This window comes from Erinaceus europaeus, chromosome 17, assembly GCF_950295315.1.
Source record: "Erinaceus europaeus chromosome 17, mEriEur2.1, whole genome shotgun sequence".
In the NCBI taxonomy this organism is placed as follows: Eukaryota; Metazoa; Chordata; class Mammalia; order Eulipotyphla; family Erinaceidae; genus Erinaceus; species Erinaceus europaeus.
In genome coordinates this window covers 80,669,227-80,686,599 of record NC_080178.1, presented here as the reverse complement: position 1 = coordinate 80,686,599, position 17,373 = coordinate 80,669,227, and the positions used below count along the sequence as shown (strand labels likewise).

General features: G+C 46.3%; 1 long non-coding RNA gene across 2 annotated transcripts; it reads right to left on the bottom strand.

The window, feature by feature from the left end:
- Positions 1-2,035: 2,035 nt before the first annotated feature.
- Positions 2,036-3,570, bottom strand: LOC132533930 (uncharacterized). 2 transcript variants are annotated; one of them, XR_009545692.1, is made up of 3 exons: positions 3,532-3,570; positions 2,984-3,109; positions 2,036-2,605 (listed from the first exon to the last, which is right to left on the bottom strand). It is a non-coding gene; the product is annotated as an uncharacterized LOC132533930 (long non-coding RNA). The 2 variants fall into 2 exon arrangements; XR_009545691.1 differs by having other exon boundaries at positions 3,413-3,536.
- Between the last annotated feature and the right edge of the window lie 13,803 nt (positions 3,571-17,373).

The following is a 17,373-nucleotide window of genomic DNA, read 5'->3' as shown; positions in this document are numbered from 1 at the left end:
TCTGCATAGTCTCTAGCCTCCTCTATTTCTTCCTTTCTTATTCTCCTGGTCCTTCCTTCCACCCTTCCTTCCTTCCTTCCTTCCTTCCTTCCTTCCTTCCTTCCTTCCTTCCTTCCATGTCGTCTGAGAGCCTGACCTGAACTCTGGACGGGAGCTCAGCTCTCAGCCCCTCCGAGTGACCACAGGCCGAGGACCTGGGGACGGTTAGTGGCTGTGCAGCGATGCCCCGAGTCTGATGTTGCTGCCTCCTTTTTACTCACCCAATATCCTGAAGTCCTAGAATGGAGACCAAGTGCTTGTCCTTTCTAGAAAGTTTCCCTGACCTATTTCCACATCAAATCATGGGCTGAGATGAGTTTTATAAAAAAAATTAATATACTTTTTTGTATTGTGTTCCCCTTTTATTGCCCTTGTTTTTTTATTGTTGTTGTGATTATTGTTGTTGTTATTGAAGTCGTCATTGTTGGATAGGACAGAGAGAAATGGAGAGAGGAGGGGAAGACAGAGGAGGAGAGAAAGACAGACACCTGCAGACCAGCTTCACCGCCTGTGAAGGGACTCTAACCGGATTCTTATTCTGGTCTTTGCGCTTTGCGCCATAAGTGCTTAAGCCGCTGCATTACCGCCCCGCTCCCTTAGCGGAGATGATTTTTAAGATGTATGGTCTGAGAAGAAGCCTTCCTGGTGGAGAATGGAAAGAATTCTGGGCTGGGCGGCCTACGTTTTGCCTCAAGTGCAGTGGGAAGGCTGACTTCAGGTTTAGGAGACGTCTTCCAGAGCAGCCTGAATATACACTGGGATGTATCCTGATGCCCAGAGATAATGTGCTTCTGAGACAGTTTCATTTTAGGAGAAAGTACACCTGATGGTGGAATTTCCTTAGGAGCAGACAAGACCATCCGTTTTAAGAACCTGCTTGTTGCCATGGTCATACAATGTATTGTCTCCATTCCTCCTCCCCTTCCTGCTCTCCACTACCCTCCTCTTCTTCTCTTTGTCTTCCTCAGTCTCTTTTTTCTTAAAATACAGGAAGAGTGAAAGACATCACAGCAGGAAAACTTTCCTCAGTGCAGCGTGTACGTGGGTGGGGGGGGCAGCAGGCTCCAACCTGGTCTGTCCTGGTGAGCTCTAGTTTGCCAGGTCCGTCCGCACTGACTTCAGCAGCTAAGTGAGCTCCGTCAGAACGGAGGAGGCTAAAGAGGCGGCAGATGTTGTCCTCAGAGACCTTTCAATAAATGCTCACTCAGAGGGGACTTGTGCCGGGCACTGCAGGAGGTAGCCGCACGTATGAACGAGAGTGAAAATCCAGCCACATGGAATTTCTGTGGCTGTGAATGGCTCAGGGTGGTCTGAAGGGCCCACAGAAAGTGTGGTGAGTAGCGAGCACTTCAGCATCGCAGACAGTGGCTTGGGAGTCAACACTTCTCCTTGACTCAAGGTTTGTCCCACAGCCACAGAGGCCTCGGGCCAAACCTCACCCTGGCAGAGCTTCAACCAGCAGGCACAGCTGCCGGCGGCAGGTTGGGCACAGCTCGGGGCTGTTCTTGCCCCTCGGGGCAGGCGTGCCCGCTCTCTGCCCAGGGATCTCATGACTCCCTTCAGGGGAGCCCAAGGCAAGTGGAAGGGCCGGTGGAGCGCTGAGATGAAAGAGGCAGCTGTTCAGCTGGACTTCTTGCCGACTGAAAGCCCCGTGACTGGAGGCATTTCAGCAGAGACAGAGACCCTCGTACAGCCAGTCTGAACTGACTGCAGGTCGCCCTCAGGTCTGGGGCCTTTCTCTGTACGCCATCCAACCTACCTTCTGAGCTTCTCTTTTTCTTTCTTTCCCCCATTGGGTGTTGAAGCCTGTCAGGACAAGGACTCCCTCCAGAGTGCAAGAACACATCTTTTATCCACTGTGATGAGTCCCGCAGTCAGCTGTGAGCTGATTCAAGCTGTCCTCACAGCTGAGGAGTGGTCATGGCTTTTATCTTCAGCTACTCTGTTGGCTTTGGGGATGGTGTCACCCACTTGTCATCAAACACAAGGGGCCAACACCTTGGCTGAACACAAGCTAGGGGTGGAGGGAGTGATGGGAACCATTCTTTTTTTAGTGCCTGCGTTTATCAGACACTCTGCTAGCCACTTTACACACCTTATGGAACTTAGTTCTTACAGAAGCCCAGCAACTATCTGCTTGCAGATAAGGAGGCTGCATCTCAGACATGATCAGATCTTACACCTTATGGAACCTAGTTCTTACAGAAGCCCAGCAGCTATCTGCTTGCAGACAGAGAGGCTGAATCTCAGAGACTCCCGTAAAGTAACTTAGCCAAGGTCACACAGTGAATTCTGAGTGTGGGAGACAGGTTTGCACGCTAATGCCCCAGGTCATTTTGATGCCATGAAGACATAAAGGGTAGAGTGGGATAACCTGAACAGTTGTGTTCTCAAGTCACCTGTCCCCAGATGTCCTCTGCTCCGGGAACGGCTTGGGTGGTGACTTAGACTGTGGTTGAGAAGTCTGAGTGCGGCCTTGCAGGAAGGAATGGAAGCAGAAGTGCTCCTGCAGTGTGCTTGGTGAACGCAAAGTAAACTACTGAAGGGAGGTGTCACATTCCTGGTCCTGGTTTGAGCAGGAATCATAAATCAGGAACAGCCCCCCACCCTCAGCAAAGCCACTGACCTTTCTGGTTCTAGTTGCCAAACAGAGTCAGAGTACCCAGGGAAGCCTCCTGAGCTATTCCCGGCCCAAACAGCCCCACATGTAGGTCTGGAGTGTCTGGAAGAACACCTGTGTCTACAGAGCTGCCAACAGAGCGCCCACCCGGGGGCTGGGACCCTTTGTCTGGCAACTGCTGACCCAGGCAGCTTTGCAGAAGGTGTTGTGAGCTGACTCTGAGAGACTTAGGAGTGCTACCCCTCCTTTCCTAGCCGAGACAGACAGACAGACAGATAGACAAAGAGAGGCAGAGGCAGAGACAGACTGACTCTGACTTGTTACCTTGGGTTATGAAGGGTTCTGTCAACGCTGGGCCGGAGGGTCTGTCTTCGCTGCCTGGGAGAAGGGTGAGGCCAGGCAGCTCTGCCTGGTGGTCCCGCTGGCCTTCCAGAGCTAGTTTGCAACATTCTGGAGAAACAATAGAATGACCGTGACCACACAAGCAGCTGGATTTAGTAGGTTGCTCTACATTAATCCAAGAGCAAGCAAGTGGTTCTGAGATGTTTTGTGACGTTTCTTTTCTCTGACAAATATTTATTGCTATTTACTTATTCATGAGAGCGAGCAAGCAAGAGAGAGACAGAGAGAGAACATAAAAGTAAACAGATAAAAACTTAAACTAGCAAGTATATTGCCGTTATCTTCTGCTTTTCTCACTGCAAGTTATTATCAAGGACTGGGCAGTGACACACCTGCTTGAGCACGCGTTACCTGTCATAAGAACCTGGGTTCAAGCCCCTAGTGCCACCTGCGGAGAAACGTCACCAGCAGTGAAGCAGGGCTAAAAGGACTGGCGTAAGGATCCAGCTTCGAGCCCCCGGGCTCCTCACCTGCAGAGGAGTCGCCTCACAAGCGGTGATGTTACAGAAAAAACATCCTCAGAACAGCTCTGAGAGTTACAGCTCCAGGCCACAGCAGATCTGAAGGCGAGTCTGAGGCCGTGACCCGCGGAGGGCGAGCAGATACTTTAACACCCGCTCATCTCCTGGCTGACTCCAGCCACACTAGACCCCCAGAGGGATTGGGAAAGCCGCTTATATAGCCCTCAAGCTGGGAGCATGCACTGATTGGTTACAAGGTGCGCGCTGATTGGTTACCAGGTGCACCAATCAGGTGTGCTCAAGGGGAATGTGCGAAGGGATTGGTCACATTGTGAGTCATCATATTAGAGGAAGCATGAGGTGGATTGATTACGTTCCACACCCAATACGGGCTGTAGATGCAAGAGAATACAAAGTGATACATACAATTCTGCTGGCTACATTCTATGAAAAGAAATGATTTAACCAGATTTGGTTACATTTCTAGTCCCCTAGGTTTGCTGAATTCAGGGACAGCAGACACACTTGTCTACAGCAGACACACTTGTCTATTGTGCAATTGGGGAACATTTTCTTCTGTCTTTCTCTCCCCTTCTTTGCCTCCCCCTCCTCTCTGCATTTCTCTGTCCTATCCAACATCAACATCAATAACAATAATAACCAGAACAATGATAAGACACTCTCTGGTGACTTGGTTGTTCCAAAGTAGTTCCAGTCTCGACTTGTTGCAGTCAGGTGATCTTTGCTATTCGTTGTTCATTATAGAAGTTTCACAACTGGGTAGAACTGGAGTCTGGGCACAGTTGTGGTCTCTGGATGCTCTGCTAATTTGGTAGGTTCCCAAAGTAGTTCTTGTGAGTCGAGCGGTAGCGCAGTGGGTTAAGCACATGAGGAGCAAAGCACAAGGACTGGCACGAGGACCCCGGTTCGAGCCCCCGGCTCCCCACCTGCAGGGGAGTCGCTTCACAAGCGGTGAAGCAAGTCTGCAGGTGTCTGTCTTTCTCTCCCCCTCTCTGTCTTCCCCTCCTCTCTCCATTTATCTCTGTCCTATCCAACAACAACGACATCATCAACAACAACTACTACTACAATCAAAACACAACAACCAACCAAACAAAAAAACAAGGGCAACCAAAGGAGCTCTAGTCCTGTCTTGTTGTGGCCTTTTCTTGTCTCTTAAGGAGGGATTCTGCTGTTGCCGCCAATATCCTCTGATGTAAGAACCTGCAGAAAACGCCCCCATCCCATGGCGCTGAATGAGGGTTTCCTGAGGCAATGTATCCATAGAGGTTGTCACCTGACTGGAAGGCTTCTGTGCACAGAAGATGCTCCAGTCTGTGAGAGGGACGCCCAGACCTCCTCTCCCAGTTTGCATTCTCTGCACAGTGTCTGGCATCTCACACACCCATCCCCCTCCACATCCTTGCCAACTTCTCATGGGTCTGCTTTTCTGATATCTGCCACTCTGGTGAGTATGACGTGATGTGGCAGGGCCTGGCGGTGGCACACCTGGTTGAGTACACAAGGATCTGGGTTCAAGCACCCTCTCCCCTCCTGTGGGGGAGATGCTCCACGAGTCGGTGAAGTAGGTCTGCTGCAGGTTCTGTTTCTATCCCCCTCTCTATCTGCCACCCCAACTCATCCTTCTTGATTTCTCTTCATACCCAGTCCATAGTCAGATCTGCCCATCTTAAAAATGCCTTTTGGGGCTGACAAACTAGCTCACCTGGAGAGTGTGTCTGGACGGCCCTGTAGCAGCTCAGGTATGAGCCTGGCCCTGGCTGCACTGGGGGAAGCTTTGATGCGGTGGTGTCCTTCCTTCCCTCTGTCTCTCCCTTTCTCTTTATATCTGAAAAAGGCAGTCCAGAGTGGTGAAGTCCCAGTGATTGGGGAGGAAAAAGCATGTTACAATGGTTTATTTTAAAAAGCAAGATTGTGACTTATTTATTAGCATTATTTTAATTTAGGACATCCCACTTTCCTGCTGTTTTCATGCCACGGACTTGCTGAAGAAGACAATGCTTAATAACTGCTTCCTAGAACCGTTCCTATTGGTCATCTTGAGCTGCCCAGGACCTGCAGCAGCACTTTGATTCCCTGCAATGCATGTGCCAGAGTGGTGGTTCTCTCCCTCTCTCTCTCTCATGTTAATACATAAATAAAATCTTTTGCAAAAACAACAAAAGCCCAAACTCAATTCTCTCCCTCTGGGTGGGGATGGGTCAAAGTTGCAGACTTTCTGCCACACAGCCTAGAGGGTCTTGAATGTTGACCTCTGTGCACTTCTTAGCTGCGCTTTTCCCACTTGACCTTTCCCCTAGTAAATCAGAGGCAGTGTCTCAAGGAGGAGAATCAAGACTGGTACCACCAGAATGAGAGAGAAAGAAAAAGAACAGAACAGTCAATGTTAGCTTTCTGGCTTTGAAAATAGCCTCTTGAAGCCCACATCAAAAACAAAGCCTTTTGTTTGCAGAGAACCAGGTTTTGTGGAGAGAAGAAAAGGCCCTTGAGAAGCCAAAGTGAAGGCCCGGAAGCGTGAGGGATGGGGCACTGCCCTAAGGACGTACTGAGAAAGGCCAGAGGAAGAACTAGACCAAGCTCCTTCACCCCAGTGTCCTGTGAGCTGGGGAGAACAGGGACCAGGACGCTGGGGGAAGGCCTGGCGGTGGAGCAGGTGGGACCCTAGAGACAGAGGATGCCCCTGATAGACTGAAAATCAGTTGCGGAAATCTCCCCAGTCCAACCCTGTGCAAGTAATTTCCAGTCTGCAGAGACATCCTCGCTCAACAGGTCCCCGCTGTCGCCCGCTGTTGCTGAGCCCAGAGCCCTGTCAGCTGCTCATTTCTGCCACGGCCGGAGACTGTGTGGGAAGAAGGACCGGGGAGGGTGGTTTAATCACCGATGGTCTGCAGGTCCTGTTCTGGGAGAGCAGAAGGGACACTTGCCTGTGCCTGGAGTCAATGTAGAGGCCCAGGCATACAGTTGAAGTGACAAGGACACTAGTGACACTCCCAGGGGGTGTAGGCAGCAAGATGGTCATGCAGAAGAGACTCTCATGCCTGAGGCTCTATAAACCAGATGTGAGAAGTACTCTGGTTTAAAAAAAATCACTCTCAACATTTCTGTCATTTATTTATTTATTCATGATTTATATTGAGTTACAAAATTATAAGATAACAGGGATTTAATTCCACACCTGTTCCATAAGAGTTCCGCGTCCCCATCTCCTCCAGGGGAACTGCAGGGCTTCTCCCAAGATCACAGACTTGGGCTGACTGTTATTTCTATAGCTATCTACCTATATTTATATATATTTGCCCATGATATCTATGGTCCTGAATTCTCGTCTGCGTCTCACCTTCTACTTCCGAGTGTCCTTTATATTTCCCTTCTCTTTTCAAGTCCTGAAGAAATTTGAGTTGAGTCCTCTGGTCATCTTCCCCAAACATTTGCCCCTCTGGGGCAAAATTTAGGGGGTGGATACAGAAGGTCAGAGCTCTGGCTTCTGTAATTGCTTCTCCGCTGGACATAGTGGATGGCAGATGGATCCATACTCCCAGCCTGCTTCTATCTTTCCCTAGTGGAGTAGCGGCCTGAAGAGGACACATTAGTGAGATCATCTGCCCAGGCACTCCCGACTTCTTAACTCAAAGGACAAAGCACTGCGTAGCAAAGAGACAGTGGGGTTGAAGGGAGGGCCATCTGTCTGTGTATTTGAATGGGCTGGAGCCTGGGAAAACCATTTCATTTCATTCACGAGGTACATGTGGGACAGAGTCAGCAGCCTAACTTTGTTCCTATGTTCGGGTCCAGTTTTTCTCTTACTTGATGGGTTTGGACCTTTACCCCTTTGAACTGTTAAAATCACTTTGAGTGAGTCTTAAGAAACAATAGCGATGCCTTGATATCACTACAGTGGGTGTCCCTTGGGATACATCCTTATGTCCACCCCTAACACAGACAGGCTATACTATATTGATGTAAACTCACTGGTTTATTGCGTTGCTAGTTGTTCCGTTATATTTATAGTCAATGTCTTGAACATTTTGTCTGTGGAAATTCTAAAAAAAATTAAAATACAAATACTGACATGAGGGCCCATCCCAAACTGGACTAGATTTTCTGTGAGTGGCAGAGTGTTATGGTGTGACTGAGAATGTAACTTTATCTTAGTGTGAGACCATATAACCATTCTTTAGCTAATACACCCCAGAGATCATAAAAACTAAGGCCAAGTATTTTTCCATGTATTTAAGTGTTTGTAGATTTTGAGTCCATATTGGGTAGCACGGCCACTGACAGAAGGGTCAGCTGCAGCCAGGAGAGGAGGCACAGGTGTGTGGAGAAAAGCCCAACTGCAGGTGGCAGCAAGGCCAGTTCAGGGTGAGGTGACAGACAGCAGCCGGATGGCCGTGCTCTCTAGAGCTGGCAGCAAGGAGGGCCAAGTTCCTAGTGACACGGCAGCAGGGTGCTAGAGAGAAGAGCGAGAACATTCTAGAGACAAACCGGAGGCAGCATCCAGGATAGTCCAGTTCTAGGAGGAGACAGGCCCCTGCTTGTGACGGCTTGTTATGGGCTCAACTGTGTCTCCTCTCCCCAAATTCATGTGAAGCTCACCCCCCAGTGTTTCAGAATGGGACTATATTTGGAGATAAGGCCCTAGGAGAAGGAAACAGGTGGACTTAAGTCTTAGAGGTGGGTCCTAATTGGCTATGACCTTTGTCACAAGGAAATTAGATGGCCTGGAACATGGTGTCATGGATAAAACACTGGACCCTCAAGCATGAAGTCTGCATTCAGCCCCTGACATAGCATGTGCCAGAATGCTGTTCTGATTCATATTCTCTCTCTCCTCTTTCCCTCCCTCCCTTGTTCTGTCTCCCTCCCCCATAAGTAAATTTAAATAAAGAGGGGGAACTTAGTTTACAGATAACACATAGACCAAGAGACAACCACATGAGGACACATATTGAAGGTGTTGATCTAAAAGCCGAGAGGAAGAACTCAGGAGAAATCAAACTTCTGGCACCTTGATCTGGAATTTCTAGCCCCCAGAACTGGGAAAAAAATTGTTGAAGCCCTCCTCCCCAGAAGGTGGCATTCTGTTACGGGAGCTCTAGCGGATGGACATATTGCCGTCAGAGGGGCAGGCGAGGACAGGGCAGTGGTTTTGCCCCAGAAGCAGGGTATCATGGCAGGGTCTTTGCGTTTGGCATACAACAAGGCTCAGGCAACCATGACTGGGCCACTGATTTAGGCAAATGGACTCTCACTCACTCATTCAAGCAACTGTAGTCTATTAAGTTCTGTCTCTGTGTTGGGCCCCCTACTAGACACTGGCTGCACTGCTCTTGCAATGGTCCAGTGAGAGCAGAGTGGGGAGAGTAGCAGTGGGTAAGGTGACTTGACAATGGAACCACAAAACTGAGACGAGTCTCCTTCAGTCTCCCGGACTGGGCAGAGAGTCTGAGGCGGAGTCCAAGGAGAAACTTTGAAATCAGGGAGCAAGCAGGCGGGTTGGTAATAAACACATCAAAGGTATGGCATTTTTATTGGTGAAAGCAAGCTTCAGTTTAAACAAAGCTTTCACTGACATCCCAGGTAACAAACAGATGTTTTTTCCTGAATGTCAGCACCTCATGCCCTGACAAGTTCCATTCCAATTTTATCTTAACTTTGTTTTTCTCAGCTATCAAAGCTTTTTTAAACCACATTTAAATGGAAAGCTCCCGTGTTTCCAGGCAATGGCAACAGCGTCATCTGGGCCACTGCAGACAAACATCAGATAAACCTCCCTGATTCATACCACATCTGAACTCCTAGCCGTGAATGACCTTGCACATCGAAAGTCTTTTGAAAATGTTTTCCCAAAATAAGAATCTCACCCTAACCCTCCCTACCAGCAATCATGTATGAGGTGTAAGACAAGTTCTCAACACTGACTCTGCCAACTCACATTAAAACCGGGAAGTCTTTCAGAAACCCTCAGAAGCAAGTGTCTCATTCAACACGCTAGACGTGTGTGGGGAACGGCGGCAGATACGCGGCCCTGTCGGTGCCCGCAGACCATGGGAACGCCAGCGGCTCAGACACATCACTGGGAGGACCCCTTCCACATGCACTACATGACAGGGAAAGGCATGAGAGAACCCGGGACACGCCACGTCATTTGCCCTCTGGCTTTGTTTCATGTTGGCAGGCAGGTGAGGGTCCTGACTGTGAAGGACATGAGCTTTCAAGTCAAGCAGCCTGGAGTCTGCATACTGATTTTGCCAATAATGGCAACACTAGACAGTTATCCAAATATTTTCCTGGTGCTGTCAATTCTGTGCAACAAATCATCTAATATCCTACTGGGGGAGTTTCTAGCACGCATGCAAAAGGGAATTAAATGCTGCTATGAATTTTGGAAGACTGGGTAAAGTGCCCCCAAAAGATGTTGCAGATTACATTCAAAGGAATCAAAGTATGTTTTCCTGAGTAGATATTTTTGAAAGATTTCATCCCTGCAAAGAACTGTGAAGTTTGTCCTTTAGTCTTCAGAATAAAATCACATTTTCTACAGGAGAGAAAAGAAAAGTGTTGGTGCTAAAACCTTGGGTCTTGTAGAGAAATGAATTCTTCTTACCTCTAATGCATATTTCAGGAATGTCCTCTGACTCCCAGGAGCTGCTAGAACTGCAGATGTAGTTAAGTGATTTTAAAAAAGGCCAAAGCTACTCCCTTATTATTTTTTTGTCAACTTCACTTCCAAAAAATAAAGCCCAGAAATACAATTTTTAAAAAATATTTATTTATTCCTTTTGTCAGTGAAGCAGGTTTACAGGTGTCTGTCTCTCCCCCTCTCTGTCTTCCCCTCCTCTCTCCATTTCTCTGTCCTGTCCAACAACAATGTCAACAATAATACCTACAACAATAAAAAAAAAAGAATGGGAAAGCTGTTAGGGGATGGGATGGGATCTGAAGTTCTGGTGGAGTTGTGCCCCTCTTGTCCTATGGTTTTTGTCAGTGTTTCCTTTATATAAGTAAAAATTATAAAAAAGAACTAAAAATATTTAAAGTAATAATGGTTATATTGTAGTAATGGTCCAATTTGATGAAACCAATATGCCAATAATTAACAAAATTCAATAAACATCAGAATATGAGAAAAATAACACAACCACACATTATAATCAAATTAAGAATACAAAGAGAAAGGGAGTCTGGTGGTAGCACAGCAGGTTAAGTGCACATGGCACAAAGTGCTGGGACCGGCATATGGATCCCAGTTCGAGCCCCCGGCTCCCCACCTGCAGGGGAGTCACTTCACAGGCGGTGAAGCAGGTCTGCCGGTGTCTATCTTTCTCTCCCCCTTTCTGTCTCCCCTCATGTCTCTATTTCTCTCTGTCCTACCCAACAACAACAACAACAACAATAAAAAACAACAAGGGCAACAAAAGGGAATAAATAAATAAATATTTAAAAAGTATTTTTTAAAAAAGGAGTTTAAAAGCAACTGTACTGAAAATTCAACAACTATCAATCATTAAACTCCCTTAAAAGTGGAAAGGTAAAAATTTCAGCACAGAAGTAGTTGTGAATCAAGTAGGTTAGTTATAAATCAAATAGAAGTTACAAAATTTTAAATGAACCAAGAGGAATGGGCCCAGTAGTACAATACGGTTAGCGCGGGACTGAATCAGCGAGCGCTGAGAGTGAGAGAACTGAGCGAAGTGAACAGGCAGGAAAATCCTCCTGACGAAGACACACACAGCAGCAGGCTGAGGGCTGACTCCGTGGAAGGCCTGTGCTTGCAAGATGGTGGCCCTGGGTCCAGGCTGTAGCACAGCAAGAAATGACAGATCAGTGCTACCTCTGACCTTAGTGTCCATCTCTTTTTTTTTTTTTTTTTTTTTATTTTATTTTATTTTATTTATTTATTCCCTTTTGTTGCCCTTGTTGTTTTATTGTTGTTGTAGTTATTATTGTTGTTGTCGTCGTTGGATAGGACAGAGAGACATGGAGAGCGGAGGGGGAGACAGAGAGGGGGAGAGACAGACAGACACCTGCAGACCTGCTTCACCGCCTGGGAAGCGACTCCCCTGCAGGTGGGGAGCCGGGGTTCGAACCGGGATCCTTATGCCGGTCCTTGTGCTTTGCGCCACCTGCGCTTAACAGTGTCCATCTCTTATCCTCCTTCCTCTCACTCTAAAATTCTGAGGACAGCAAGACAGCATGGTAGTTTATACAACAGACTCATGCCTGCGGCTCTCAGCTCCCAGGTTCAGTCCAGGAATCTATAAAAGCGAGATAAGAGCAGTGATCTGACATTTAAAAAAGGAAAAAAAAAAGTCACGGTCTAGTAGCTGGAACAAAAGGTGAAACGCTGGTCTCACAGACACGAGGGCCACAGTCAACATACCATCACTGCTTACGTCAGAGTGATGCTCTGGTTTCTCTCTCATCACCAAATAAGCAAATCTTACATATCATGTCTGCATTACCAGAGCATACTCCCTGATTTATGGAGAAGTTGGGGTCTGAACCTGCAACATTGATGCCTCAGGTATAATGGCAGCAAATAAACCTTTTAAAAAAACTGCAATGACACAGTGTGTTCTTTTAAAGACATGCAAATATGAGTCTATCCATATTAGCCATAAAGCACGTAGCTTTATATAAAAGAACTATCCTCATGCCCACAGACATGTGTACCACACAGCACTGGACCTGTGGTGCCAGTCAAACAGCTAGTCACGTGCCTATCATGTGAGTCCCCGGAGAGGACAGAAGGGACTAACAGAGTAGTCAGAGAAGTGGCAGACGAAGGACTCAGAACTATCGTGACGAAAGAGGAGAGTCTGGAAAACGCCCGAGGAAGTCAGGGGCTTGTCTCTCCGCTAGTAAAGCCTGGGACATACACATGTCCGGTCCTGGGCTTTAGCCCCAGCACTGCGTATACCAAATGGAGTGGTGACCTGTCTCAAGGAATCTTTACAGCATGAGAATGGCTGAGACATTCCCCAATTTGGAAAGCACTGATGACATCAAAAAGTTGAATGAGCCTTAAGAAAGGAAAAAAACGTTAAAAAGTGTTTACTGAGATACATCGACCCATCAATAATAAACAAATGTAAATTAAAAAGAGAAAAGCATCTTGAAAGAATGCAGAGAGAAAACAGTGACAGGATAATACCAACTCAAATGACAGAAGATTTCTCATTAGAAAACGTGGGAGTCAGAAGGAACTGACACAACAATTTTCCAATTCTGAAAGAGGTACCAAGTACACATTCTATTTCTAGTAAAAGTATTCTTCAGGAATGAAGACTTTCAAACATTTTCAGGTAAGGAAAAAAACTAAAAGAACTTGTTCTTAGCGGTTGTCCCTGTCAAGACTGGCCAAAGGAAGTCATTCAAAGGAAATGATAAAAGCAGCAACAGCAGAGGAGCATCAGGAAGAAGAGACAACAGGCAAGACAGAAACCTGGGGACACATACGACAGACCATCACTCTCGCGAGATCGGAAAACGCATCTGATAGAACGCTTGACGGTTCTGTGTCTGAATTCTTTCGACAACATCACATACTTGTTCATCCCATGCATAACATCACTGGGCCTCTGTGAGCACACTCCACTGCTTCTGGCACTTTGCCCGGCCCCCCTTTACGACAGAGGGTGAGAAACAGAGGTAGAGACGGACAGACAGGGAGAGAGAGGAGGACAGACCCAGTAGCATCAGTCCACTGCCTGTGGCACTTCCCACCTTGCAGACATTCCCACGTGGTGGCCAGGACTGCGGATCCAGCTCCTTGGGAACCGTCGTTCTCTGTGCTACCTTCCAGGTGAGTCCTTGCCGGCCCCGTTATGTCTTTACATGCCATGATTTCTTTCTTTCTGAGAGAGACAGAGTCACATACAGTGCAGGGGTCTAACGCCCTCTGCCCTGCACTGAGCCGACACCCAGGCACATGACTGTGTGCTCTCAAAGTTACAGGATCTCCACTTCCTTTCCTATTTTGGCCACTACCAGTTCCACAAACACCACTACCTTGAACATATTAGTGACTGTTGTTGTTTTCGACGGGTTAGGTTGTTTTCGCCAGGCTGGCTTCACGGGCGGGTAACAGACGACCAGGGATTCATGGTTGAGCTGTAGACAGTATCTCTTTATTCATGCAGGACGCAGCACAATCTAAGACGAGCTAAGTTAAACTCAAAGTAAAGTACTCTAAAACTCACAATGCTGTCTTTATATATACTTGCCAAGTAGGGTGGAAACAGGATGTGACATAGAGAGGGTGGAGAGAAAAGTGACTGGTGAAAATCAGAGTGTGACAAAGAGGGGGCAGAGCAGGCGAGAATCCTATCACTGAACCACCAATGCCCTGGAGGGAGGGTGGTACTTGTTAACAGCGGTTATGTAAATAGAATGAAGTGGTTATGTAAATAGAATAGTATTAAGCAGGGGGGATTTAAACCAAATGAAACAGAAAGGGTCTCATTTATACCAACAATTCCCCCTTTCTTTTTAACTAATGGCCATTGTGGGGTGAACAGAAACGTTTATCGTACAGGCGTTTTCAAAAGAACTGGCATAAGACATGGAAAACAAAATAGGCGAACAGCAATAACCAGTGTGATGCCAAGGGGAGCTTTTCTTGCCTCAAAGGGCAAGGCCTAGCAGGCGAAAGGGCATTTTTTGCCTCTGGGAACGCTTCATGCCTCTGGGGGCATCTCTTGCCTCAAAGGGCGTTTCCTGCCTCTGTGGGCATCTCTTGCCTCTTGGGGCTCTTCATGCCTCTGTGGGCATAACCTAATAAGGAGGGGGAGTTTTCTGACTCTGGGGCAGAGCCTGCAGGCGAGGGGACATGGTCTATAAAGTCTCAAGGCAATTGGCTGAAGTTAGTCTTTGAGAAACACAGCAGCATGTACCAGTAAGTCCGATGGAGGTGTCAGTCCAAAGTAGCTGACCACAGAAGAAAATGCCAGAGGATGAAACGCTGCACGTCTGTCTCGATGGGGAATGTCAGCCACCAGAATTCTGCTTTTCTGTAGAGAGTGATCTTTGGAATCTGTGAATCTGTTTCTTCAGGTCGTGCCAGGTCTCATCATTGGTTTCCGGGGGTGTGTTATAGTTATTCCATCTTGTGGGCGATGTCAGAGAACAGGGGTCCAAATGCATTTCCAGAAATTTTCATTTGAGTAGATGCTTTTTCATGTGAAGACTTGACAGCTGAAATTCACTTACTTGTCAAACAAAATTTGTAGCAGATTAGAAGTTTACTATAATTGATAACTCCATTATAATTGGAAGTCCTTTCTAGTATGATTTTAAGGTTGTTTAAACAGTTTAAACTCAATAAAATGTGGAAAGGTAAACAGAAGAACCACGGTTAAAAGCCTCAGGCATGAGAATAATTAACATAATCATTGCACTATCTGCCCCACCCATAACTCATACAGTTTTCAGGATTAAACATTTCAGATTCATGTCAAGACGTAAAAGAGAAATCATAGGAGGGAAAAAACAATTTTTGGATTGTTTTTGGATGTCTCTAGAAATCATGGCTGCATCTAGCTTTTTTTTTTTTTTTTAAGTCAATGTCAAACAAAAATTCAGTCATTCAAATCATTCTCTTATGAAATGCAACTTGAACCAGATTATCAAGATCTCACCATGTAGGATTAAGAATCCCCGGAGGGCGACCTAGTTCAAAAAGCTCCTTGAAATTCCATTTAGGGTGCTTCTGACTGTTCCTGCTGGATTGTTTCAGGCACCCATTTTTCAAAGTGTCTTCCCATCGAAGAAAGAATCCAATCAGGAGAGTAGAACTAACCACGTGTCTCCATACTTGGGAACTGCCAGGGTACTCGAGAATGTTCTTCAAATTAGAGTAGTCCGAGATTCGACTTCCGGAGGCGGAGCTACGAGCAGCAGATCGCTTTCTCTCCTCTCCTCTCCTCTCCCGGATCAACTAGGAATACCAAAGGAGACCACCCGGACCGAAACAAGACAGGACTAGAATGACCACAGAAACCCAGTAAATCACCCGTGAGTACAAACACACGTGGCTGGTGACAGAGAGGAGAGAGGGGCCTAAGGAGAGATTAAGTGACTGCTAACAGTTCAACAGTTTGTCAGTGGAGACACCACCTCCAGTCTGCTCCACCAACAAGGGGACAGCTGAAGGGAGGAAAGGACTCCCCAGAGACTCACCAAGTGCAACTCTGAGTCTCCATTGCTACTACCCTCAGAATCTGGAGCAGCAACAGGGAGGGACACCAGGGGACAGAGATCTCACCGGGAAACTCAGGAGAAGACCTATACCTCGGTGGCATAGCTGAGGGGCTGTGAAAGTCTCTTTGCATAACCACTGGATTATCTCTGCCACACCCTGCTTTATCTCTTGGTCAGGAGTCAGTGATTAAGCTAAGAAGCCTATTGATAGTTTAAAAGCCCTCAGGCTCCCATAGCCTACAGGGGAAAAAAAAAGGCTTTTACACCACTGAACTCCAACTCAGGGATTGAAAAAACTGTTAACTTATATTAAATGGTTAAAACAACAAGAAAAAATATTGGAGACTCGAACCAGGACAAGAGTCCGGCTAAAAGTCCTCCAGAGGGTGAAGCACAAAACAATGAGTTCAACATCCAAACATTAGCCAAGGAAATAATAACAGGAGTGAGTAAAGAATTTGAAAAAATTGTAATCAGAAATGCAGGAACAACAAATGAGAATATGGAAGAAAATTCTAATTATCTCATGGTTATTAGAGAGCTGAAAGCTGAAATCGCTGAGCTAAGAAGGCAACTAGCTGAACAAGCTAAAACAGTATCAGAGCAGGGCAACAAAATAGATGAACTCCAGAAAGCAGCAGAGGGCAGAGAGAATAGAATCAATGAGGCTGAAGACAGAATTAGCAAGATTGAGGATGAATTAGAGACAACTAAAAAAGAAGTAAGAGATCTCAAAAAGAGATTAAGCGATGCTGAAAACAACAACAGAGTCCTATGGGATGACTTCAAAAGAAACAATATACGCATTATTGGCTTACCAGAGGAAGAAAGAGAAGGGGAGGAAGAAAGCATTCTCCAGGCCATAATAGCTGAAAATTTCTCTAGTCTAGACAACACCAAAGACATAAAGATTCAAGAAGCCCAGAGGGTCCCAAACAGAATTAACCCAGACCTAAAGACACCAAGACATGTCATACTTAGATTGGAAAGGAATAAGGATAAAGAAAGGATCCTCAAGGCTGCAAGAGAAAAACAAAGAGTCACCTACAAAGGAAAACCCATAAGATGAGCAGCAGACTTCTCCATACAAACACTACAGGCCAGAAGAGAATGGCAAGATATCTATCGAGCGCTCAATGAGAAAGGCTTTCAGCCAAGAATACTATATCCTGCTAGATTGTCATTCAGACTAGATGGAAGCATCAAAACCTTCTCAGACAAGCAACAGTTGAAGGAAGCAACCATCACCAAGCCTGCCCTGAAAGAAGTTCTGAAAGGTCTCCTATAAACAACCAGACCACCACAAATAGAACATATATCAAAACACTCTAAAACTCTACAAGAATGGCGTTAAAATATCTTCAATCTTTGATATCAATAAATGTGAATGGCCTGAATTCACCTATTAAAAGACACAGAGTAGGAAGATGGATCAGAAAACACAACCCAACAATATGTTGTCTACAGGAAACTCACCTAACGCAACAAGACAAACACAGACTTAAAGTGAAAGGATGGAAAACTATCATTCAAGCCAATGGCCCACAAAAAAGGGCAGGAACAGCTATTCTCATATCTGACATGATAGACTTTAAAATAGATAAGATTAAAAAAGATAGGAATGGA